Source organism: Anser anser (assembly GCF_964211835.1).
Source record: "Anser anser genome assembly, chromosome: 5".
Lineage (NCBI taxonomy): Eukaryota > Metazoa > Chordata > Aves > Anseriformes > Anatidae > Anser > Anser anser.
The window spans coordinates 61,647,233-61,673,860 of NC_139725.1; the positions used below are offsets into that span (position 1 = coordinate 61,647,233).

At 46.4% G+C, this 26,628-nt stretch overlaps 1 long non-coding RNA gene across 1 annotated transcript; it reads right to left on the reverse strand.

Annotated features, from left to right (window-relative positions):
• On the reverse strand, window positions 1-25,881 carry LOC310900152. The gene is made up of 5 exons (XR_014584876.1): window positions 24,433-25,881; window positions 17,116-17,254; window positions 5,358-5,468; window positions 4,527-5,048; window positions 1-202 (listed from the first exon to the last, which is right to left on the reverse strand). It is a non-coding gene; the product is annotated as an uncharacterized lncRNA (long non-coding RNA).
• Window positions 25,882-26,628: the final 747 nt, after the last annotated feature.

The window sequence follows — 26,628 nt, forward strand, 5'->3', positions numbered from 1 at the left end:
AACCAAAAGCTACAGCTGAAATGAGAGAGTTGTTGGCTACTTCCCAAAGCAGTTGTGGAGATTTTGGCCAACCAGTATTTCAGGACAGACCCTGAAGGGATGCAGATGTCCGGCCTGTGAGCCCTGGTGTTTTGAAATACAGTCGATGAGGTCTGTGGAAGAACTGGTAGCGTTTTTCTCTGCCACCACCCTTACATCTCCCCTGCCAATGAAACAAACAAGTTTAGATAATGGTTTCTTTTACCTACTGTCTGTTGAATTTTCATCAGGAGACTTCCAACTTTACACACTGTATTAATTTCACCCGAGCAAAAGAAGTTAGAGTTGAGGAGAGCAGAGAACTCCCAGCAGTTTTCCCTCTCCCTATTTTTTCTTGTATATTTAAAAAAAAAAAAAAGTAAATCTTTTTCTTTTTTCTTTATTTCAGAGAGATTTTCAAGCAACAGAGTACTACAAACACAACTTGAATCTCTGATGTGTGTGGGGCAGGAACTTATATTATCTTCAGCTAATATAAGTGAGCATGAAATAACAGCAGTCTTTGGATTTACATAGCTACATATCTACCCTCTGACCACCCGTGCCCTCCTCTCTTTCTGCAAAATCCCCTTGGGCTTTGAATATACATTATGAAGAAATTGAGAAGATGGCACAAGCCCATTATTTCAGCTTGCGTGTCACTTAAGGAATGAGGATATTTTCTTTAATAAGGTGTTTGCTGGCTGTTTTCTGAAAGAATCGTCTCTTGCTGGAGGTCATTTTCAACTGCACTGTGAGATTTGCTTTACCAAAGGAGGAGGCTGCTCAGTGCAACAAAAGCAGTGTCCGGAAGGTCTGAAGAATCGACTTTCCAAAGGGTTTGTTGTTTTTTTTATTGTATTTTATTTTTTTCACAGAGGATGTTGCTTTAACCTAGATATCTACTCAGAAAACATATTTTCTGTTCCTAGGTTGTTTGACTTTAGGAGAACAATAAATTCCCAAGAGTTCTTACAAAGATCAGTCATGCCTCATTGTTTTAATGGCATATTTTGAAGTTTTGCCTCCAGAATATTGATAAGAATCAAAGTAACTTTTGATATATGGCGTTAGATATGCTCCAGGAATAAGATCCCTCTCAAGTCAGACTGTCTGCAGACAACTCAGACCACCCACTTCCAGCTTAAGCGCAGCCTGTTCAAAGTCTGCAGCAATTCACATCAGAGCAGTAGCTGTCTGCTCAAACTGTGGGATCTTGGCATTCATCAGACATGTCCAGCGCACATCTGATAACACAGCCTAAACTGCCCAGGGCCATTTGAAGGCAGGTGAGGGAGAGCTAGGAAATATCAAAGTTGGAAACAGCCTAATCTTCAACTCAGCGCACTGCAGATTTTGAATTTCACACGCATTCCTCAAAATTCCCCAAGTCCCAAAAGCTTTAATCCAGTCACTTTGCAACATATGTGTGTTTTATTTTAAAATAAATTATTCGGTATTACTTTTCCTTTCTTGTGTCCAGCTGGCAACATTTTCGGTTAGTTCTACAGAAGCCAACATAACCTCCTATTAGTTACAGCATTGTCCGTTTGTCTACATCTTTGACTAATTTTCTGCAAAGCCTCTGGACAATGCATGCAGTGGACTCTTCAGGCAGTTGCCCCAGTGCTCTGGGGACTTCCCCGATGCTGCCATGACTTTTGCCATGCGTCTGCTAGGCTCTTTGCCAACGATGTGAGGAGATGGGCACATAACCTAGAGGGATCAAGTTGCCTACAGCAGCTCCGAGCTTCCACTCAGCAGCTGATCTGGGGGCTCAGACTGTGGGAGAGGCTGTTCTAAAAGATGAAAGAAATACCTTCGAGTCAGTATGAGCTAATGCAACCGGTGTGGGCTAGGATCAGACACACAAAGTAGCTGCTGAAGTGCCATTTAGGGATGGTAACTTCCTTTTCAGCGGTAGATCAGTTGAATCCCTGTAAAATCTACATTAAACTAAAGTGTAAGTGACACCACAAAGGGAAACAGGCAACTACATCAGACAGTGCTATGGAAACGTCAGCGCCAAGCTTGGTTGCTGTCAGAAAACCCCGTGCAAGGAGAATGCTAAGAAACATTTGATCAGGAGCAGAGAGTCAGCCAGCAAGCCTCACCAGACAGCTACATGAGACTGTGACAGGCTCCACCTTGAATATTGCATTCGTTCATCTTTTGCCATCTCAGCAAGGTGACAGTGAACCAGGCACGGCACAGACAAGGGTGGCCAAGAGGTTTGCAGATACAGGACCTGCTCAATACAAGGCGACAGAGCCTTGTTAGCTTTGGAAGGAGGAGAAAAGGGATAAACTGAAGCCCGCGAATGACCCAAGGGAGGTGATTGGGAGGTTTTACTCATGACTCCCCATTTAGCAAAACGTGAAGAGCAGCCCAGGGAATTGTCAGTGGCAGGTTAAAACAACAGCAGCAAGCAGCCACAAAAAAGAGTTGCTTCATTGTGCACCATGGGTTTAACCATGGTGCTCCTCACCCCAAGGCACAGAAATGGCTGGAATATGGCCCCTTGCTTATGCAATCTTTGGGCCATATTCATAGGAGAAATGTCCTTCAAGGGACTGTTAAAGACAGACATACCTCCCATAAGCTCTCAGCAGTGAGTCTGCTGGGCAGTCATCACGACATGCCAGTTTTGTCCTGACACCTGACACTTCTCCCCAGGCTCCTAACAAGACACCTCTTTTTTTTTTTTTTTTTTTTTTTAATCTCCACTACAGCAGTGAAGGAAGTAATTTTTAAAATGTTCATTCAAAATCTTTTTCTTACTTCCAGCTTCATGCTTATCTTTCTTTTCATCAGCTTTCTCTCCATTGTGTTGTGATTGGGTGGTGTCTTGAGTTTCACACCCTAATGGGGAAAGCAGGAGGTTTGAGGTGCTTTGGTGAGGCTGGAGAGAGAAAAGTTGCCATGGCTCCAACTGCACAGAGCTGGGAGGTGAGAAGATATCACCCTCTGAAGTCAGAGCAGAGAGATGGGGACAAGTGGGCTACCAGTAAGATGGAGGAAAGGAAAGGAAAGGAAAGGAAAGGAAAGGAAAGGAAAGGAAAGGAAAGGAAAGGAAAGGAAAGGAAAGGAAAGGAAAGGAAAGGAAAGGAAAGGAAAGGAAAGGAAAGGAAAGGAAAGGAAAGGAAAGGAAAGGAAAGGAAAGGAAAGGAAAGGAAAGGAAAGGAAAGGAAAGGAAAGGAAAGAGGAAAGAGGAAAGAGGAAAGAGGAAAGAGGAAAGAGGAAAGAGGAAAGAGGAAAGAGGAAAGAGGAAAGAGGAAAGAGGAAAGAGGAAAGAGGAAAGAGGAAAGAGGAAAGAGGAAAGAGGAAAGAGGAAAGAGGAAAGAGGAAAGAGGAAAAAAAGGAAAAAGGAAAAAGAGAAGAGAAGAGAAGAGAAGAGAAGAGAAGAGAAGAGAAGAGAAGAGAAGAGAAGAGAAGAGAAGAGAAGAGAAGAGAAGAGAAGAGAAGAGAAGAGAAGAGAAGAGAAGAGAAGAGGAGAAGAGAAAAGAAAACAAGAGAAAAGAAGAGAAAAGAAAGAAGAGAAAAGAAAAGAAGAGAAGAGAAGAGAAAAGAAAAGAAAAGAAAAGAAAAGAAAAGAAAAGAAAAGAAAAGAAAAGAAAAGAAAAGAAAAGAAAAGAAAAGAAAAGAAAAGAAAAGAAAAGAAAAGAAAAAATAGAAAAGAAAAAATAGAAAAGAAAAAATAGAAAAGAAAAAATAGAAAAGAAAAAAATAGAAAAGAAAAAGTAGAAAAAAAGAAAAGAAAAGAAAAGAAAAGAAAAGAAAAGAAAAGAAAAGAAAAGAAAAGAAAAGAAAAGAAAAGAAAAGAAAAGAAAAGAAAAGAAAAGAAAAGAAAAGAAAAGAAAAGAAAAGAAAAGAAAAGAAAAGAAAAGAGAAAAAAGAAAAGAAAAGAAAAGAAAAGAAAAGAAAAGAAAAGAAAAGAAAAGAAAAGAAAAGAAAAGAAAAGAAAAGAAAAGAAAAGAAAAGAAAAGAAAAGAAAAGAAAAGAAAAGAAAAGAAAAGAAAAGAAAAGAAAAGAAAAGAAAAGAAAAGAAAAGAAAAGAAAAGAAAAGAAAAGAAAAGAAAAGAAAAGAAAATGGAAGAGAGGGTGTAAAAGTACTTCAGGTAATGACAGCTCCCCTTGCTTGACATCTCCTTCTGTGGCCTTTTCATGAAGGAGTTGCTCTCCTGCAGCTGACCACATGCTGAGCCGCGGTGCTTTGGAGCAGGATTAGCTCTCCCCACTGCTGTACCCTGCAAGAAGTGTGTCTGAGGAATGCTTTCTCCCCCATTTCACTTACTTCGGCTTCCCTGCAATGCATTGCACATCCTGGCTGCCCAGGGCTCCTTTCTTGTGCTCGCTGCGTATGTAAATGTAAGGGGACGACGGCAGCGTGCAGTGATGAAATGGCTGTTTCAAGAGGCCAGCAGTGGCGCTGAGAGTTATTGCAGCTCTCCCCCATTTATCTTCTCCAGCTTCACATATTTTCAATAGCTGCTCAGCCACATCCTTACCTATAACACAGGGCTCCTTTCTGCAGTGCTCAGGGGAGGGAGGGGTTGCAAATCAGATGTTGCTTCTGAGGGAGCTCTCTTTTGCTCCAGGGTGACCCAGCTTTTACTTCTAACAGGTTTTCTAAGAGGGTTTCCATCTGTGCACATCAGGAGCCCTGGATCCCAATGGCCTCTGGTGGCTGGCACATGCTGACAGCCATGTGTCCTCCTCCACCAAATCCAGTGGCCGCTGGGGGCTGGAGGCTCCAGGTTGCCACCACAAGCTGAGGACATCACCCGGTGAAGGATGGGCTGCAGGACCACGACAGCACCTGGGGACCTAGAGGGAAAAGCTCCACGGCGTCCTGCTCCCAGATTTCCCTGTTCGGTTCCGTGACAGCATCCAAGAGGCTCCCTCCCCATCTTATCTCTGGTCTTGCAGTTGTTAATGAAGACAAACAGGAGTCCCGGCGGCCAGAGCACAGCAAACGGGAGGCAAAGTCGCTTTGTGCCAGTGGAGAAACAATTCTGGCTCTCTGCATTCTGGAGAAAAACACCATAAAACCACTGAAAACTAAACCCAGAGAAACACCTCCTGGCTGCAGTGTTTGACCATTTGCCCCAGCAAACCATTTTTGGGGAGTTATTTTTCATATGTGACAGGAGTGCCAGCTGGAACATAGACCCAAACTGGAAGGTGACTGGTGGCAAGGTGGAAGGGCATCACGGGGAGCTCAGGGGTCCCTGGGGCTGCGCCAGCTCCAGCAGTGACCCCGTGCTGGGGTTTGCTGCCTGTCCTCACACCCCACTGCGAACCCCATCCCTCCTCACACCGGCGTCTCCTCTGCTCACCATCACTTTGTTCTCCCCGGTGTAGAGCAGTCTCTGTCTTCATAGAGAATTGCTGTTTTTCCATAGGATGCCACGGTGGAAAATATCCCTGCGTTGGATTTCAGGGTTGAGCTGAAATTACAGAAATATCCAGCACCAATGTTAAGCAGATGATTAAATATGAAAATGAGAGTTTTTCTAGAAAGAGTATTATTGATCTCACATAATGGAAAGCAGTTTCCGTGTTCTAGCTGAAAAGAAAAAAAATCCAAATTAGACAGCCCCTTATTAAAAACCTTCCACTCTATTTCTTGGTCTAGTGAAATTCCCCAGTGCAATTTTTATTCTGCTCTCTTAAATGATCATCTCCTTTTAATCATCAGAAAGAAAATTAACCTGCTGAACAAAGACACTTTCAGCATTTTCATATTCAGTAGCACAAGAAAAGACAAACTTACGTTAAAACATCAAAATTGCTGTGAAACAAAAAGAGAGACAAAGACGTTTGGGGGGGGGGGGACGGAATGTTTCTCCAAAACACAATGCACAAAACTTCCCTGAATGCCCACCTGCGCAGCCCTTCGCTTGTCACGTCCCGTCCCCACCCTAACCAGAACAGCAATTTATCACCGCATCGCTTCGTTGCTTTATTAGCCGTAAACACAGCAAAGGCCCACGCCTATTAAAAAAGCAGGTTTAAGGGGGTAATTAAAGCAGAATAATTGACCAGCTTGAGGCTGCAGCAGGGAGCGGAGTGCCAATCTGGTATTTTTATTAACACGAGCGCGCCGTGACAAATGAAGGCAACAGCGGGTTGGGGCGGGGGGCGCTCGGTGCAAAACCACTGCAGAGCTCGATTCGGGAGCCTGAGCTCTTTAATCTCCCCCTGCTTGGCTGGGAAGGTCCCCGGAGAGGCTGGGTGTTTGTAGATTAATCAGAGGCATCTATTTGCTCCTGAGCGCACGGGCTCCCTTCTTCACACGTCTGAGCAAGGTCATCGCTCGGTGCCGGGAGCGCTCGAACGCGCCGCGGCGCCCTCCGCTCGCTCATTAGTATTCCACACCTCGCATGGGTTAAATTTGCCATTTCATTTAGGAGGCTCCTGTTTGCATTTTTCTTCCATATCGTAGGCCTCATCAGAAGAAACAGGTGCTACTGGTAAAGATCCAATAAGCATTTATACATATTTATAGCAAACACCGGACACGGCCTTTTGCTTAAAATTCTGAATATTCAACGAGCGGTTCGTTGTGTGCATTAGAAAAGAAAGAAAGGGGAAAGGAAGGGTAATTTGGAATTAGTGCTGTAAATATTTGCAGAAAATGAGGGATAAAAAATCACAGTAGAAAAGACTCCTGCTGCATGCATGGGCTAGGGAGAGAAGCACAGATGCACACAGACCCAGAGCCAGCCTGGATCTGGAGCAGGCTTTGGTTCACCTGGGTGAAACTGAAGCCCGGTTTTTACCATTATTTATTCCAAATAAGCAATGAATCGAGGTACTAACGAGTTAATGCTGATGACCGGTGCTGTCCAGAGCAGCCCATGAGAAGCTGCTCGCTTCCTGCCACAGCTTCTCCTCCACAAACCCAAGGCGCGGACCCAGCCACCGCCACAATGGAGAAAACCCACCCTGATTCCCGCAGTGCAGGAACTGGCCACGAGCTCATCCTTTTTTTTTTTTTATTTTTTTATTTTTTTATTTTTTTATTTTTTTTAATAATAATAATTACAGAGGTCTTTCTTGCCGACATCTATTTCTAGGTCTAATTCATTCTGAACCCAGTCCTGTGCCATCGAGACCATCAGCCATTTTTACTTTTAATTGCCTATTCCGAGCATTAATGTGTACCCATGTTCTTAGGGAGGCTGTTAAAAGGTAAACTCTTAAAATTCCCAGGCTCTCGTAATAACACAGAAAATGTCATTCTTAACACCAGCTAGACTGGTGCCACAATTACCCATTGACTGGCTTGGCTTTAACGTTAAATCGTTTCCTGGCATTTGAAATATTCAGTAAAAAACATATATAAATAAATAAAAAATCTGCTCTCACCAGGAAACAGAGAGAGAGAAAGCCCCAGAGCCTCTGAGCGCTCCTTACAAAGAGTCTCTTAAAATCCTTCCATGAAAAAAAAAAAAAAAGAAAAAAAAAAAAAAGGAAAGAAAATAAAGGAAACTCAGCTAATAACACTTTTCCACATAAATAATGTAGTTTGTAACTGGCCTTTGGAGAAGGCTGAGCCCAACAGAGGTCCCTTTGTAAGGTCGAGCACTGATTGCCTGCTGCTGGGCGCTTTCATGATGATAGCTTTTCATGCAGCGGCATTGCAGCGCACTAAAAATTAATAAGCCAGGCTGCCTCCTCCCGGCAGCCCTGCGCTGAGATGGATGTAACCCCGGCAGATGTCAAGCAGAAGGACCACAGTCCTTCCCCAGTGGCTTTCTGGGGGGCTTGCAGGCTGCCCCTGCCCACACGAGTCCAGGTCCCCACTGATTTGCCTCTGCCCTCCTGCAGTAATAAGGGATTAGATGACACGGCTACCTGCAATGGCAGGAGAGGGGATTCGGTGACCCTCGAGGTTGCCCTGCTCCTGTCCTTAATGAAGCACCGATATAAATCCTAATGCACGTGTGTCCTCGGAGAGCAGATTGCTATTAAAGCCCCTTGTGGGGGCTGCAGTCCCAGGGGTGGCTGGGCCAGGCTGCAGAGGCATTTAGAAAAGATTCTCCCTTCCCGAAAAAATAGTCCCCCCCTGTTCTCCCTCCCCATACATTAATGCTCACAAAAATAACCATTAAATCTTTCTTTTCCAGTTCCCAACAGGAAAGTGTGGATGCGAAGTGACACCTCTCAGCCCTGGTGAGCACCCAAACCTCTCCTGCTGCAACTTCTGGTCTTGTGAGCCTGTTTTTGGGGTGCTGGGGACTCCCTAAGTTCTTGTGGGAGTTTGAGACAGCCAGCATAGCTGGGTGGTACCCCCATGCACAAGCTTCAGGGAGCAAATAGTGCTGGTGCTTGCCCAGGACAGGGCAGGGAAGCTGATGGAGGCAGGATTCACCAAAGGCAGGCAAGGGGGAAATTGCACCTACAGCCCCTCCTAACAAGAGCTGCTCTCCTGGTCTTCAAGCCTGCGATGCTCAGCTTTAGGCTCACCCTCCATGAGGCACGTTGCTCCTCTTGGCTCACTGCACAGCGTGGTGGCAAAGGGCACGGCTCCTTACAGCACATGAGGAACCCCAAGAAGACCGAGTTTCGTGGCATAAATGGAAAGGCAGAATGCCTAAAGCAGAAGTCAGGGGCTGAAAGGCAACCGAGTGCCCAGCTAGAGTGCTTGGCTTACAGCTGCATTTTCAGAGGGAATGAATGAAAATGTGCATGTTATTTGGTATCTCATCTTTCTTAGCAAGAAATCCTTGGCAAAATAATCATTGTAGTCTGCAAGCAGAGACAGATCAGGCTCTTAGATGCATGTTGAACGTGTAAGTGATAGGTTAGAGTCATGAAGAAGCTTCAAATCTAAGAGCTGAGAATATCTCCCTTTTAAATGCGAGCACGAACCTTGACACCAAGCACAATATTGCTTCCCTGAGAAAACCTCCGCAGAAGAGCTCTATTTTCTGACAGCCAACATCCGAAATTAAACAGCTTCCACGTGTGTCAATAAAAGGAATTGGCTTCATTATTTGCAGTCCCTCAGTGATCATTTCTGGTCCCCTTTGGTAAATGTCATTACGCTTCCAGACAGCCATCTGCAGCGTGGGCAAACGGGTTGCTGGGGGAGGGAGCCAGAGGGACAGCAGATGGAGATGGTCCCAGCCCCCATGCAAGGGCAGGAGGCGTAGGCAGCCTCTGGTGGACTCCTGTCATCTTAGATGGTGTTTAGAGCCTGTTGGATCCGCACAGGGTGCTGAGTGAAACCAGCCTCTGGCGTGTAAATACAGCCTGGTGCAAAGTCCACTGCAGCCAGAAAGGCTGCAGGTTCCTGGTTCCAGTTCTCCCTCCTGTTCACTCCCCCAGGTGGTTTCCGGGCCTTTTCCTTGTTCTTTGCACAACCTGCTGAGCCTTGGATAGGGCTCTTCCCTTTTCTTCCCCACCAAGCTGAAGGTTGTCGATGGCAAACCCTGGGAACTGCTCAGCCAGCACAGGAGGTGGGCAGCAGCAGGGCGAGCTGTGCCCAGCATGGTGCAGCTGCAAGCACGCATCGAGCCCGGCCCTAACTCCGTGATTAGCTCCCAAATGCAGCCTCTCAAGGAAACCAACCCTCTTGGCTACATCTTGGGGCTCTTCTGGTGCGACAGGACCTGCAGCTCTAGAAAACACCAGCAACCATGCAGACCATGCGTGAGGGGAGGGTCGTGCTTCAATGACTTGTCTCTGAAATGTCACGGCCCTTTTCCTGCTCGTGCCCTGGCACACGACCTTGTTCACAGTACTGTGCAGTAGCTACCCAAAAAAAGGTGTGAGGCAGGACTGGAGGAACGTCTGATCTTGGCCCAGGTCTGCTGGCAAGCCTTTCGCCGTACATTATGAATGCGTATTGAATTGAATAGACCCTTGCTGGGGCCTCCCTCCCATTCAAACAGCCTCGCACGCAGTAAATCTACCTGGATAGTGAGAAAAAAAAAAAAGAAAAAAAAAGAAAAAAAAAAGAGGATTTTAGTTCCTTTCCAAAATGGCAAATGTTGGTTTTAAAAAAATTAATTGCTAGTCAGTTTGTTGGGGCTGCTAATTGGCAGCAGAGCTGTCGCTAACCCAGAGCTGCCTGATGTTCGCTGCCACCGCACCATGAGGAAAGGTACAAGAGAAGAGGTAGGACCAGCTCCGACCCCGCTTTCTCCCCTGGCCCAGAACTGCTTCCTAATTCCCCGTCCATAACTAACAGCAAAAGCAGGCACGGCATTTTCTGTAGCAAAACTGTCTCTGCACTGAAAAATTAGCAGCTAACCTGTGCTTTCCAGCAAATGCCAAACTGCTTCTCATTCACCCCAGCACTGCAGCTTTTCCTAGTTCATTATTTATGCCTCCTCTCAGAGTTTCCCACCTGCACCACCTCTATCAATGGGCATGAAATAGAAATCAATAGCAGCTGTGGGTCCAGCAGCGCTGGCGTTAGACCCCAGCCAGGAACCGGTGGATGATGCTGCTGAGAAAACAGGAGGGCTTTGTGCATGCCTGGAGGTCAGCCCCAGCTCGCTCCCCTGCTTAGGGTCATGGGCAGCAAGCTGTAGCCAGCTGGTCCTAGCCACCCCCTCACCCTGGTGCACATCTGCCTCACCCGTTCCCTGCTGAGGTCTGGTCTTCCAAACTGCCAGAAACAGGGATTGTTACAGGCAAAACATGGGTGTTTTATCCCCCTTATGACAAAGCTGTTCCTCAGCTCAGGGTTTGGAGCAAGCGAGCTCTCCCTGTTGGCATCCCGAGGGTCCAGCATGGCACAGAGAAGCTGCACGTGGAGGTGGATGGCTAAGCCCGCGTGAAATAACAGTTCGACTTTGCAGAAGTATTTCTGCTGTCGATTGGTTCATAAAATTTGTATACCACACAGGAAGAGTGATCCTAAGTCTTCAAAAGGAAGGGGGTGCATGTCCTGCAGAGAATGAGAAAGAACAGAAGGAAAATTTGGCTCCTGCTCCTAACAGAGACACCCCGAGGAGGAGCTGGGCACCTCTGGTGCATCCGATGCAGTACCCAACTCATCATCTCCAGGAAAAAGGCAAGGGTTTGGCTCTCTATGCATTTCAATTTTAGACCCAACAGCTTTACCTCTTCTCCCTTGGTAGATTCAAGAGCAATCCAATGGGTCTGCCATGGGTCTGACAGCTGGCCAGAGAGACTGACTGCCCACAGGACTGGAGGTGGGTTGTACTTCTGGGGTACTTCCATGGGGTTAAGGTGGGTTGTACTTCTGGGGTACATCCATGGGGCATTCAGCAGCATTCCCTAGTGCATGATTCTGCAGGGAGCAGCTTGCTGAAACCTGGTACCTCCAGGATTAATGGTGAGGTCCCATCGGGTTGCTCTGAAAACACAGTGGAAGGAGGGTGGTTTCAGACAGCTGCTGGGCTCCTGCCATCCAGCACCCCTATTGCTAGCAGCATTCCTGGTCCCCGTCGTCACACTTCATCCCCAGCTGCCAAGGACTTGCCCACAGCTTGCTGTATGTCTTTGATGCTTGGTGGTGCAAACAGGCTGGAGAGGGCACTGCTGAGAGACAGCAAAAGAGCTGTAAAGATGGAAAAAAATTAGGGAAGAGAGAGTGAGAGCTGCTGGAAGCACCCACACATGGCTGAAGGCTTTTGTGCCAGCCCATGGGCACTGGGAGTCCTGGGGCTGCACAGGCTCTGCCCCACAACTGGCACAGAGAAATGCAGGTGAAAATAGAGGATGGAAAGCACAGAAGACCTGAGACTGCATTAAATTGTATCTAAATGCAAATAACTCCTCTGTATCAGAAAGGAATGCTGAGAGCGAAGGCTCCTGAGCTGCATCCTTGAGGCTGCACGTGTCCTCTGCCTCCTACATATGGAAATCTTCGCATATCCTGCTCTGAGCCATAGGGCTGGGAGGAAGCGGGGCTCCTCAGGGCCTCTCCGCCAGTTCCCACCCCAGGGCAGGAACTGGAGGTGCGAGTGCTGGGAGGGTTGCTGCGTGCGGATCGAATTGCTCTGCAAACAGCCAAGGGGAAGAGCTTCCCTCCTCGTCAGGGAGAAGCTGGGCTCAGGCAAGAGAAACATAGCTCACGGGTGCGTGATGCTGAAGGCACATCCTTCCCCAGCAGGTATTTAGAGCACTAGTAATTAGTCTACCAGACATTATCCTCCTCTTCTGTTTAGTAGTGAAACACAGAAGAGTCTGTACAAACCTCAGGTTCAGGCAGGAGGCGTTGGCCTGAAACCATCCAGGTTTGAAAGGCGATGGCCTGACAGCCTGTATCGATGGCTGCAGGAATTTCTCTGTGGTAGGAAAAGGAAACCAACACCTTTGAAAGGGGCAAGGAAAGCATCCAAAGACACACTCATGAAATGTGAGAGAGCAGCAGAGGCACACATCCATCCCTGGGGGGTTTCACCCCCAAAAGCAGCATCCCCTCTCTAACTTGGAGAGCTGATTTAGCAACAGCAGGCTCAGGCTTTTTTGACTTGTGAGCCATATTCATCCCCAAGAATTAAAAATATGTATGTTTAAAAAGCCTCATGTCTTATAAGGCAAATGAATAGTACAGCTGGGATCTGTTTCTCATTCCTTGTACAGAGCACTCCTGCACTGTGCTGTTTCCACATTTAGGATAAATAAACCTGTGCTGTGTTTGCAAGAATCCCTCTGCCATCACAAGGGAGAGAGAAAGGAAAGACTTGTAACAAAATCCCACAAATTCCACACAAACAGCACCTTCCTAAGTGCTGGAGCTCAGCGAGAGAGATAGCAGCTCCAGGGCCTGCAGGAGCTGCAGCAGAAGCAGGCTGACCATGCTCGGAGCTGCCAGGGCAGCAGTGCTGCTTCTCCACATGCAAAGCTCCCAAATTGCACCCAGAGTTTGGTTACGGACAGAGAAGACCCACAGGTCCCTGCTGAGCCACCTCTGCCAACCAGCCTTTAAGGGAAAAAACCCCGATCCCAGCAGCAGAGCCCCACTGGAATGAACACAAACCTGAGAAGCCCCCCAGTAATGATAGGAGGAGAAAAACACGCACAGAGGATAACATCAATCTTGTCAAACCCTGAGGTGGGGATTCGCTGGCTGGGTTGTGTAAGTCAGACTCTAGCTTGAAACAGCTCTCCCCTGATGGCTTTGGTGCTCTGGCTTCAGCCCCTGTTCCTGAGCTCCCAGCCTGTTTCCAGAGTCTCCACACTTGGGGTAAGGTGTACAGGGGAAGTTCTTACCTCACCCCAAATGTTTATGCCTGGAGGATGCCCAGGAGCACCTCCCTAACTCCAGGGCAGTGGAAACCAATGTCAGGAGCAGGTCCTTAGCCCTGGTCTCAGGAGAGCCCCAGGAAGGCAGCGGGGTGGGCAGCAGCTAGGTGGGACGGAGCAGTGACACAGCCAGCTACAGGGCACAGCTGGTGAGGGGACTGTAAATCAGGAACAAAATATGAAGCACACATGAATGCAGGCCCTGCTGCCAATAATTTCCACTCTTGGCTCAATTACCGTTGCTCTTTTTGCAGCTGCACACATGCAGTCATTACAGAGCATTTTGGCTAAACACATTTTGTCTTCTTTTTATGTCTGCCAGCTGAATCAAAGGTCTCCATGCAAGTAGTGTGCTCCATGACATAATCCATGACACTTTCCTGGGGAGCTCTGGTTCCCATACAGCAATAAATTGATTACAGCATGAGAAGACATGCAAGATCCTCATCTGCCTCCAAGGGAACAGAGGCACAAATGTTGTCCTCAGCAAAGGCTACACTTCCTTATTTCAAAGGGAAAGCACTGCCTTAGCAGGGATGAACTGAGATGTGGTTAACTTGATGAACTAGTGTCATGGGCAAAAACTACCTTCCCTCTGTGGGACTTTTCTGGCAATGTTATCTGAGCACAGACCTCACACCTTCTTTCCTGGTATGTGCCGTGCACAAGGTTATGCAGCAGGGTTGTTTGCTTCTGACCCCATACACTGGGTGCAGCAAGGTGAGGAGAGGGACACAGCAAGGGGACTTTGCTGCCCCCAAAGCCCAAGTGTGGCCGGAGGATTGCAGCGTCTCAAACCATCAGAGTGGCCGTAGCCATCAGGCTAACCCATGTCATGCCTCCAGGGATGACAGAAAGAGGATGGCTAAGAGGAAGTCTAAGCTCAGGGAAGCAATGACCGATATTTCCCCAGCTTCTAGTCATTTTCAGCACGGGGGCTTCTCAAGATGGATGTGGTATCTGAAAGCCAGAAACATTACCTGAAAGCCAGACCTGAAGTCCAAATCAAGAAAAAGAAAAAAAAAGAAAAGGAAAAAAAAATGCTGCTCAGCTTGCACGACATGCAGAGCACTCAGGAGTTTTATGGTCCACGTTTTTCCTTCTGCCATTAAGTCGTCCAGAGTCAATGTCTGAGGTTACCCAGCTAATAGAGCTAGAAGACGTGATTGTCCTGACACTGATAAGCACATCTGTAACCCCAAATCTAATTGTTCCGTGACCCCTGTGATATTTAGTCGTGGGAAGGCTTGCTGTTTTAGAGTTCCCTCAGGTAAAACCATGCCAGACTCCCGTTGAATTGCTGCCAGCTCATGTTAAGGCCTTCCAAATGAACTTCTGTGTTGCCAAAAATAAATTCAATTAATCTCAAAATAAATCTCGAAAATCTCAAATGGAAGAATTCAGTCAAAATCTTAGTCCATTTACCGCTGAGAAACCAAGGTATTTGTAACATTTTAAAACAGAAAACTCCCAAACTGCCTGTCAGTCTTGAGGCAAACTTTGGCCTGTCATCTTCACTCCATGACTCTCAAATACCAGGTAGAGCTGGTGACTGGCTAGGGACCCATGGATTTAGGCACGTGAAATCCTTTCAGATTCCAGACCAACCTCAAACAGAGCCAGAGCAAAGTGATTCCCTGATGACAGCTGTAGCGTGCAGTGCATGGCGAGTGACCCTCAGCCCCTGAGCTGGCATGAGCTGCAGGACACCCCACAAGTGAGACTCTGGCCTCACACGTGCTTGGCTCTGCACCTACAGGTGTAGAAAACCAAAAATGATGCAGGAAAAAGTCAGTCCAGAAACCTTTCTGTACACACCAGAGGTCACACATCAATATTCAACTCTTTTTCCACGAAGCCAAGAAGGCTTCCAAGAGCCGTTTGGTAGAAACAGGGAGAGCATGCCAGAGGAATGCTCTCTTTCTCATCCAGACCTGGTCTTAAGGAAAGGTTTTGGGATGTCTGCTGTTTCAAGACCCGCTTTGCAGAAGTATCTTGATTCTCAGAGCTGAATTCACGCTTGGCCTGTTCTAAATTCGGCTGTAAGAGCAAGGTGTCTAGATGCAGGCTTGGAGACTTTCTTGAAACATCTTGGCTATAAAAGTGTTCTGGAAAGTGACTTACTGGAGGAAAAAAGGATAAAAAGGATGACCTTACCAACTCACCAAGATTTATTTTTTTCAAGTTAGTCCCCCAGTGATTTTTATTTACCTCCTGGTAAATAAAACTATGTTACCTTTCAGGACAGATTCAAGCCCACAATTTTCTGTTGCCTGTTCACAATGACAACAAATGTTCCAGCCACAATGGCAAAGGTTTAAAATGTATATTCATGTGTTTATCAAGCTTATCCAGCATTATCCTGATCAGTGCTAAGTGGTTTCAAGGGGACTTTTACACCCAAAGCTTAACCCAGCCTCTGTTAAGAACCAGAAGGGAACCAACCAGCAGGAGAGCTCCTCTGCAGGTGAGCACTGAGATGGCCCTGCAAGGATGCCCAAGCAGGGCCAAGTGCTCACAGGTGTGCAGATCAGCATGCACTGGCAACAGCAGCTCTTTGGTGCCTGTGCTGCATTCATTTTGGCTTGCATTGTCTCTCTGGGAGGGGTTCTGGTTTTTCTTAGCTTTCTGCCTCCTTCTGCAATGGCACATTTCATCTTTGGGTCTTTCTTAGGAAATGCTGTGCCACTTCCAGGGACTTTCACTGACCAATATCCCAGTTCCTTGTTGTGCTCCCTTTATCTTCTGCCTTCTCATCCCCTTTCCAAGACTACAAACAGACTGTTGCAAGGAAATCATATTCTTCCTGATTGTTCAGAGAGCAGCTAGTCTCAAGGTCACTCTTGTGCATAAATTGCAGATATCAGCGTATTAGCACCACTACTCAGGCATTCAAAAACAAATCTTAACAGAAGAGCTCATCAGTTTAGCTGTCTCATGGCTAAACCTCACCTGTACGCATGGCTTCCTTTCCTTACTGATTAGAGCACAGTAGATTCATTATTATTATTTTTAATTTGGTTAAATACAACTACACGGTGTCTTTTAATTGCCTTTTTTTTTTTTTTCCAGTCGAGCTGCCAAGGGATGTAAGCAAATTATATGGCTTTACAATTCTGCCCGCTGCAGACAGACTTGTGTGGCCAGCGTACCAAAGACACTGTGAAAACACTACCTTTTACTGGAAGTGTAAACTCAATAAACCCCCAGGAGAGCAATAAAAATGCAGTAGCCAGCAGATTTAACAAGGACATGCTCAGTGCACAGTGTAATCTTATTATGTGCTTAATGCCCAGTGGAATTACAGGAATTTGATTTAGCAACATCAGATTTCAGTTTCTCAAATTATACTGACTGCTTATAAATTAAGACCGCGATTTGGGATAATTGCTTTTCATTTGCATTGGCAAAGCCCATCTATTATATTTATTCTCACCACACTGTTTATATTTTGGAAGTGTCATGGAGCGTTGCCTTTGGGACATAAACTGGGGTGATGGAGGGCTTTCCTTTGCATCAGTGACACTCATGCTCCTTCCCCATTAAGCTGGAGTAAACGTTCTACCCTAGTGATCTTTATATACTTGAAAGGTCTATTTTACGGTTTCCCAAACCTGACTGAACACAGTGAGAGATGAGTGAGTGTCTGCTGAAGGACTCTGTCTTCTTCTCCATCAATTTTGGGCTGGGACAGCATTGTTGGACAGCCCACGAACTGCAGGTGTGCGGTGCAACGGCATCTTCACAGCCATTCCAGCATTATGCTCTGGAGTGGTTTCACTTCGCATGATCCTTCTTGGAGCTCTGCCACTGCTGTGTGTAAATGAACTGGAGAGAATTAGGCAGTGAGTGATTAATTACCTCTGGGGAGGAGGCGTGCGGTCGCTGAGTTAGCAGGTAACAGCAGTGCTCACAGGGCTGTGAAGCCGATCGATGAGCGGCCATCGAGCTGCGTGAGGGCATGATGAGCACTTGAGCTCTGGGACAAAGCATTCCATCTCTAGAGGAATGAGAGACATAATTAAATGTAATGGAACGAGCAAAGGGCACAGGAATACCTCTAGAAGAAGACAGGAAATACCTTTGCTGCTGACTTTGGCTCCCATGCCTAAGACATCCGTATAATCTTCAGTGACTCTCTGTGCAAACCACGGCGTGCCGTAGCATTACTTGATTTACTGAGGATCATTCAGACCAGCTCATATAGCAGTAATTCCCCGGGATATTAACATATTCTGGACTGGAAAACCTTTACTGCTCCAAAGTCATTAATAGATCCTAATGAGTTGATTAAAAAATTAACAAGGTAACAATTCAATTAGGTATTGCACCATCGGGCCATGCATGCAGCTGCAATTGGCAAGCACATCAACAGACTGCTAAACGAGAAGTACCTCTGTTTGCTTCCTGCGTGACAGAGAATCCTATGGCTCTCGCCCATGGCTGAGGCAGAAAGTGTCCTTTATGCATTTTCTGAGAGATATTTGCTGCGATACGCAAATATCATTCTTGTTTTGATTAAGTAAAACTGAACCAGCAAGCCTTTCAGCCTGTGATCGAGGCATTAGGTGGCAAGTCAGCTGGAGATAACTCACAGACAGCTACAGAATTTCCCTGACTCCACACTCATTTGGAAATTTAACTCATTCCTTAACAATATTATCTAAAATGAGGTCCTCTAGCATTTGCCCTGGCTTCAACTCATAAGTGCTGAGTGAACAAAAGCATTTGAGCACTATCCCAGCAGCTGCTGCGGCAAGGCTCAAATGGGGCTTTCCTGCAATGCTGGAAAAAGATTCCCTTTCCAAGATGTGAATATGAGGTCTGAACAACTTTTCTGCAGCCCTGAGCTCCACCACAGGTGCTGTGGGATGGCTCACTGCTGGCTAGCAGTAGTCCCAGTGCCATCACATATTCCATGCAGAGGTCCCGCAGAAGTAGGGCTCCTCCAGGGGTGGACAGGGCCTGCTACGGCCATGCAGAGCCTCACGGATGCCATAAAGCCCTGGAGAGCCTAACCAGGCACGTTCGAGGAGATACGTGCTCTGGAACTGGTCTTTCAAAGCACAGAAGGGTTCACCCAGCACCAGCAAGAGAGAGACCCAAAACACCACGCCGCCGCTCAGCGCTCCCCAGCAGCTGAAGCCAGGGAGAGCTGTTACGGCCCCTTTTAACATCTCTCCAGCTCTGGTTCCTGGAAGGATTATGTCCCGAGCTGTGCTCCTGGCACCATTTTGCGTGCACTTTTAATCTGCCCCTTCTGCACGTCAGGAGGTGCAGCTCAGTCACTGTTTCTAGCGACAGATTTATGTGTTGGCTCTGCGTGACCATGCTGCACCGTGCTGTTAACCTTCATTAGGACATTTTAATAATTGAATATATGATGCACCAGACATGTAGCCAAATCTTAGAGTGTAACAAAATAGAGGACAATGACATTAGCTGCAGCCTTGGAATAAATACCACCATAAATATCACTAAGCAGGTATCACACGAAAACACCTGTCCTTGACATTAAAAAACAATCTTAACCACACTGAGAGGGGAAAACAATGCATAATACATTACATCTTATCTGCATCTCAATACCATTAGATGAGCATGGTTAATGCTTTAATAATCTGCCAGGGAACACTGTGGGCTCTGCATCTGAGCTAACCCAAGAGAGAGGAAATGCTCTCATCTGTTGCCTTGAGCAAGAAGAAATACCCCAGGCCACCCTTGGCAAAGAGGAATTTTTGTGAGCAATGGCACAGAGAGGGATCAGGAGGAGCCAGTTCTGGCACTGGCAATACTCAAAGAGTGGCATCACACAAGGGAAGGAGGATGGACTCACAGAAGCACCTATTTCCCCCCGTGAGAGGAGGATAAGGGAGCCCAGAGGAAGCAGAGTGGTGTCTCACCACTTCCAAACCCACTGATCATCTTTGGCCTCCACACCTTCAGGGTGCAGCAACTGCTCCTTCTGCTGTAAAGGAATGTTTCCTTGGGGCTCTGCACCACCCTGATTTGGGGACAGCTGGGTTTTAGCAGGGAGCAGTGCTCCACACACTACCACATCCCTTTCCCAACCCTCCGCCATTTGTAGCAGATATTATACTGTCAGTCGATGAGAGTGAATCCATCAAAGGCATTCAGTGCCTCCTCGCTTGCTCACATCCAGATCTAGGGTGGGGTGGGTAAAGGAGACACTTTGAGCTGGGGTGACCAGCAGAACAGGGCAGGAGGACATTCAGCCTGCCAGAGTTCCCAAGGCAGGTTGGAGACTAGTTTTCCAGCTTTTAATTTATCCTTCTCACCCAGGAGTTCAGTGTTTTCCCTTTTTAAAATAAATATTTTTTCTTTAGCTTATAATTTCTGTGTTCTAATAAAACAGCTTCAGAGATCAAAAGCTCTTGGGGGGTCTTTCGGCACCTTCAAGGAATTATAAAAAAAAAAGAAAAAGTGTTGGGTTAGAGGGGGCAGCCCTACCTCCTAGCAGCTTGCACACACACTTTTCCAACTGATGCTTTCATTTTGAAAAAAAAACTAGGAAACTGAGTTGAAAGTCAGTATTTTTCCAATTTTCTTCTGTAGAGATTGAAAAAAAAACAACAACAACAAAAAATCTCTGATGAGGAATTGCAATTGAAGGATTTGGGGAGGCAAAATCCAGGGCCTAGGCCAGGTAAGATGCTTTCTTCATTTGCATTTACACCTGCTAGCAATCAGACTGGAATTTACTGATATCTAACGCTTCCTGATCCCAGTCAATTTGCTGTAAAAGACATTCCAGATGTAGGCACTAAACAAATTCTTTACCTGTCCCTGTTGGCAGTAAGGTTTTGGGACCATTTCTCTGTATTTGCCCATTACTGGGGCTACTGGTCCCATGAAGGAATTCAGCAAAAGCCAGCAGAAACCAGCTGAAAGAATTAGCTGAAAATAAAAAATAAAAAATATAAAAATCAGGGTCCCTTTGGGAAAAGAAAACTGCTGGTGCCATTGAAACCCACATCAAAACTTGCAGTGAGTTTAATAAGGGCACGTTTAGGCTCTGTGCCCAGTTTTGCTGGCAAAGGAGCATTATCAGTAAAACACTAAAGGCCCTCAATGGGGCCTGATTTCAGCAAGAAATGAATATGCAAGGGTGCCCAGCCTAGCTAATTTTGGGTACTGCAACGTGTGATCCTGATCCAAGATGGGAAGAGAACTCCAGAAGTCCAAAACCCATTTCGCTCCATGTTTAGAAACAACCTGGCGTGGCTGCAGCGTAGATTAAGACCGAGCTGTGCTTACCCAAAGGAGTTTTCTGCCTTTTACAAGCTCCAGCAGTGTTTCTGCTGGGACAGAGTTGCTTTCTGCGCTATCGTTGGCCAACATGGGAAGCCAAAACCCTGTCGGTGTTTCCAGCTCTGAGAAGGGCCAGTCCCAGTCCAGCTTTGGCTCCGAGTGGATGCTTTTTAATGTGCTTAAATTTCTGTATTTCATGCTTTCCCATGCCATTCCTTCACTCATTATTTATCATTTGGCAATCAGGATGAGCATCCTGCTGGCTTTCCCCTTCAGCCATGGAAAGGACAGCCGCGCTGGACACATTGCTGAGGGCTGGAGCAGGAGGTGCAACACAGCTGCAGAAGGCAGAGGAGGACTGCTGCCTCCTGGCTCCACGGGCTCTCCCTGTCTCCTGGGGGCTTGATATAAGGATGGGATTAAGCAAACCACATAATGAAATGTCCTACATCTCCATGAACAGGGATCATAGACTCGATCTGGAAGGACAAAGTGGGGGGTCATGCTTTACCCCCCCAGCACTGTTCCTCTTTCTTGCACCTACCAGCTTGGGATTCCCAGGGCTTCTAAAATAAACCAAGACTGAGCATCTTCTGATGGATTTAAAGGTAAAAATCCATGTGAGAACAGGCCCTTTGCTTCGGCAGCTGATTCTGCAAGCTACCGTCGTTCAAGAGCCCCTGCTGCACCTTCTACCTGGGCCAGCCCCTCCAAAAACCTGTGCTTTTCTAAGCCTACAGGTTCTATATAGCAAAGCTAGAGTGATGTTTTTAAAGCAGAGAAGACTTAGCAGGAGAAAGGTTAAAACGAGGCTCTGCAGACCTCCCGCTGCCATGCAAGAGGGTGGCAGCCTTTAGGGCGCCCCTGCTCCTGCTGCATCTCCCTCCACCTGAAACGCAAAGAGCTGCCTACACGCGTGCTAGGAACAAGCAGGATTAGGCAGAATTTAGCAAATACCATCTGCCACCTCTGCTGTGAGCGGCCAGGAAATGTGCCTCGCACTGCCAACACCGACAGAGCGGGTGAAACGTCAGGAGGTTCAGCGAGACAGAATTCGGTCCACAAGCTCTAATGTCATCACGGCTGTGCCAGGCAGCTGCAAAGCCTTGCTGGGCCAGGAAAGGTGCAGTTCCACAAAATAAGTCCTTCCAGGACTGCAGATTTTCAATATTTTAACCGGTGGAGCTGAAGTTCCCGGTGAAGGTCATCAGCTTAAGGCAGTGGTGATTTTAGGGAAATGGTTGAGAAAATCTATGTGAAACTGATTTAGTCAAGTTTGGGAATAATCTGGGGGTTGAAACATTATTTGTCCCATGACAGAAATTCATAAAATTGTAAATTTCCACAGAATTTTAAATGAGTAAAATGGTTTAAGCAACAACCTCAGATGCCACTTCCCAAATGCCAAGTGTTCAGACAAACTGCAACCCTTGTCTCACAGATAGGACACACACAGGACTCTGATGGATGAATGATGACCTGAAGAGCAGCTCAGACATCAAGTGGCCTCACAGCCCCATCTTCCCTGAGAAAAAATGACCAGGTCCTCCAAAGGCAAAGGAGCACAGGCAGCTTGTAGAAGAGCAGCAGCTTTTATTAGTGTTTCCCAAGCAAGACCCAGATATCTCACTTCTGCTGAAAAACAAAAATCCCTTAAAAATCCAGAGGAACCGTTGTGTTCACATGGTCGCTTCTCCCATTCTCTTTAATGGAGTTTCACTTTGCCCAGGACAGAGCAGGAGGTGCAGTATTTGGCCTGCCATGCCCTAAACTCTGCAGATTTTGGATCCAAGCATTTAGCAGGACTATCCTCCAGCTCTACTGGACTTCACAGGTTTCCATTTTCACTGCAAACACAAACACACCCAAGCACAACAACACTATTCCCCGGGCCTGCCTATTTCTAGCTGCCAAAATCGGAGGGGAAGGCGGGATCTGGTGTGGCAAGCGGCTCCTTTTAACCACCTGATGCCGCATTTCCTAAGGCATCAGTGGTGCTGTTACCCATCAGTAGCAGATCTGTTCGGCTGGTGTTACAGGGAGGTGCCTGGTTTCAGGGTACAAGGGCCCTTCTGCTTTCCAGCCAAATAGCTGCAGCTAACAAAAACACTGCTGGTAAACCGTGTGTGAGCAACATATTCCTGATATAATCCGACCAGATTTATTGTTGGCAGCATGAAGATTTCAGCAAGGCTTGGTATGATTTTTTTTTTAAAGACCACACCTAATCAGCTGTATTTAAAATAACATTCATTAGTCCTTCTTCCACAGCAGAAGCTAAACAAACATGCACACTGAGCAGGCAGAATTGATATTTTTTTCCTTGATTGCCTTCTGTATCCAGGCGGCTGAGTTTTGCCATTTGTTTTGGATGAGTTGACTTTACGCAGGCTGCATCCTCTTTGACTTCACATCCCCTCCAAAAGCTCTCCATGCAGACGCTCTCTACTGTTTCCTTAGGGAACTCTTCTGAATATCAACATGCAAATGCTGAGATCACAAGCCTAATATTCAACCCACATAAAGAGAACATGGAAGAAAAGCATCCTCGGCATCCTACCCTTCAGTACCTGTCCTGCTACATCGGGGTTAGTGCCTTGTAGGAAAGAAAGCTGTTGTTAACTGCCCTGCTTGCAATCTGCAGGGCCAGTGCTTTTATTGCGAGAGAGCTGCATCTCACCCGAGCACAGCCTCTCTCCAGCACATCCTATGTCGCAGCTTGGTAGGAAAGGCTACATCTGGGTGCTTTTGTCACTTCACTAGAAGCATGAGCTTGCAGAGATGATTTATTTAGTCCCAGATAACAAACAGACACCCCACTGCTAACATCTCTAATAACGCTTTCATCCTTCGGTATGTTACCAAGAAAACACTTGTACATCATTGCTTCTGTCTGAATCTCCTCATTTGGTAGCACCATTGCTCTCTCTCCTAAAAATCCCCCAGGGCTCTTTAAAATGCTAATTAATCTGTAAATAACTTTTTTTTTTTTTTAACATCAAACCACCATATATTTGTTCTTCTTATTCTCCTATAAATAGGAGAAAGCTGTGCTCCCGGCAGATAAATGGAAAAGACCTCCAAAGCATGGCCTTCCTACATGCCTATCCCATCCCTTCTCCAGTTTGGTGATGCACTGAGATGCTGGCACGGGACCTGCACACTCGGCTGCTGGGCTGGGCAGCCCCATGGCCAAGCCACCGGCCTCGCTGGAGGCTGTGGGGATCATGAGAGTCCTCACGGCACCGATTCCATGGAGGTCCCACGGGCAGGAAGCATAGCAGTGTAATTGCAGCTATGCAGATGCAATGCAGATGTTTGTAACCATGTGGGATGCTGATTGCCGTGACTCAGTGCAAGGTCCTCAGCCAACTGATAGCATCACGGCACAAAGGAGGATAATCATTCCTGATTGCTGCAAGGTACTGTAACAAAAGCTGTCTCAGGACTCCTGCTCCATTTTGGCATCTGCTCCACGCAACATTACTCATCATCTACAGAGACCTCGTGGTCTATTAATTGAGGAAGTTGAAGACCATCTTTTCTAATCGCTGTACCACCTCTGAGGCTTGAGTAATGAACACTCAGCCCAGCTCCCCTGTCCCCACCCAGCCTGTCCTCCCCTCCTCAGGCTGAATACATTAGCTATGCCAGAAAATATTTGCGTGCATCAAGTTTGGTGGGGGCCAGAATCCAAGCCCCTAAATAAGAAAAACAAAAAAAAACAAAACAAAACAAATATATATATATATACATTAAACAATAGAGACAATCAAACATTCTGCAGCTTGGAGCCATGTAGCATTCTCTCATTAAAATTTAAACATCAAATAAATTAATTATATATTACAACATCAGGAACTAAACCTGGTATGTGTTTTTAAGGCAACCTAATTGAAACCAGACCTGGGCTTGCACTTCCTTTGTGGTCCAGGTGGACGCTCGTTGTCCTATGAATGTAATGAGGGTGCAACAAAGGCTTTTCCCCAGCCCTGCAGCCCCTGTTCAAGATCACAGCAGCTTGCCCAGTTTGAGAGCTTTCTTCCTCTTGTTATACAATGCAGGGAGAGGAAGCAGGGGTTGTTATTGCTGCAGTGAGCTTGGGCTTTTGATAATATTAAACTGTTTAGGTTGGATGTGAAACCTGACTTTGTCGAGAACCATATGGTGCTTAAATGATGTTGCTGCCTTGCAAGTCTGCAGAGTGGAAAAAAGGGCCAGATCCCACAGTATCTGTAAATTACCAAAGCTGTGAATTTAATGAAGAAGGAAGAAAGATTAAGGAAGTTCTGTCTTTGATGGCAAAGACATGAGCACAGGAATACCCAAAGGGGAGAGAAGAGGCTACTCGCAACAAATTACAGCACGCTTAGGTATGGATTTACCCATCAGCATTAAGGAAGGATACTTCGAGGAGCTCAGAGCCCGAGAGCTTTAAACAGACACATTCATCTCTTGCAGGCTACAGGGAACAACATCACCATTAATCTTTCTACGTCAATAATGATGCCCTGCGATATTTTAAAGCTTCCTTGTGCATGCATTTGCTGCATCCTTGGTAGGTGACACTCCATCCAGAGAGTGCACGGCACTGCAGGGGGCTCAGCTGGGGCTCTGTGGGACCAGCACACAAACAAGATGATGTCTTGGAGCACTCACTTCTTTCTGCCTCTTCAGCAGTGCTGTACGTAGTTGATGAAGTGCTCCAGCATCCTTCAGGATGAAAAGTGTCGTATAAGTGTAAAATAATACTGTTTAAGCTGAGAGGAAAATATGCACTTGTAGCCTGGAAGCAACAGCAGGAATCATCAATCCAGACTTCCTGAGATGCAATGAGAACCATGGGAGTGTTTTTTTCCCAATGTGCCCAAAATTATACATTACTTTTCTGCCACATCAAGGACTTCAAAAAAAAGAGAGATAGAGAGAGATTTTTTAAAGGCTCTTTAAAAATTCTCTTTTAATTTATTCTATTCATCTCAGGAAAGGCAGAAGTACTGGAATATATACCTTTGAAGTAAGGAAGTCTCTACAACAACCAGGGCTGGCAGCTGAATTCATTGCTTTCCATGCTTGGATCATGGAGAAAGCTCTCAGGAGCTGTTACCGTAGGACAGGGATGACTTCTTAAGGCCTAAGCCTTCCAAGAGGTGGCTTAACAATCAAACCTTGTATCTGTTCAGATAGTCTTATAGCATCAGCATCCAGCCCTGGCAATACGGCTGCTGAAGGCAATGGCTCTAGCAGGATGCACCAACTCCTGCTGAACCACCTCGTTCAGCCTCTGCTGCTGCAGGAATTCACTCGATATAACCCCGTGGCAAAGGTCTACCTAAAGACAGCCCAGGTATTTTGCTCTGCCAGATGACAGTTTCAGTTCTCCAAAGGTTAAAAGTCGTCTCCTACTTTTCAGCCTAAATTACTGGTGATCTATTTGTATATTCTCGTTCCTTACAGCCAGCAGATTCAATGTTCCCCTGTTGTGCTGCTGTTCAAGCTGAGATACGTTCACAGAGTGAGTCCATATCTCCTCAATCACTGCTCAGCAACACCAGGTGAGGAGAGCGGAGTGTTTTTAGGCTGCTTCCCATAGGATGTCTCTCCAGCTCCTGTTGTCCATGGTGTTACAGCTCACTGACAAGTAACCGGAGCTTGTTCAAGGACAACACTTGAGCGACTTCCCCAGGAATTTCTTCCCGCCCCCAAATTCTCCTTTCAGCAAAATCCATTAGTTCTTTCTTTCAGACATTTTTATATCCCCTCCCACTCCAATTCTTGTATTATTCTCCCCGTCAGCTCACCTAGTCATTTTTCACAAGGCACTATGACAATTACTTGACTGAATCCAGCTAGGAAATGCCATAGATCTAATCTATGTCTAGAAAAAAATGCATTATTTTATCAAAGATATCAGATTCGTACAACACAATCTGCCTTTGCTAAATCCAGGCTGCATTCTCTCCAAGTTCCTGTTTATCACCACGCTTTATTTTTCTCCCCGAACATCCATTTATATCCACATAATTGGGGTCAGACTGATGGGCTCCAACCCTTCCCTCTCGCTTTCTCTCACGGCAATATGCCTTTCCCACTACCTTCACC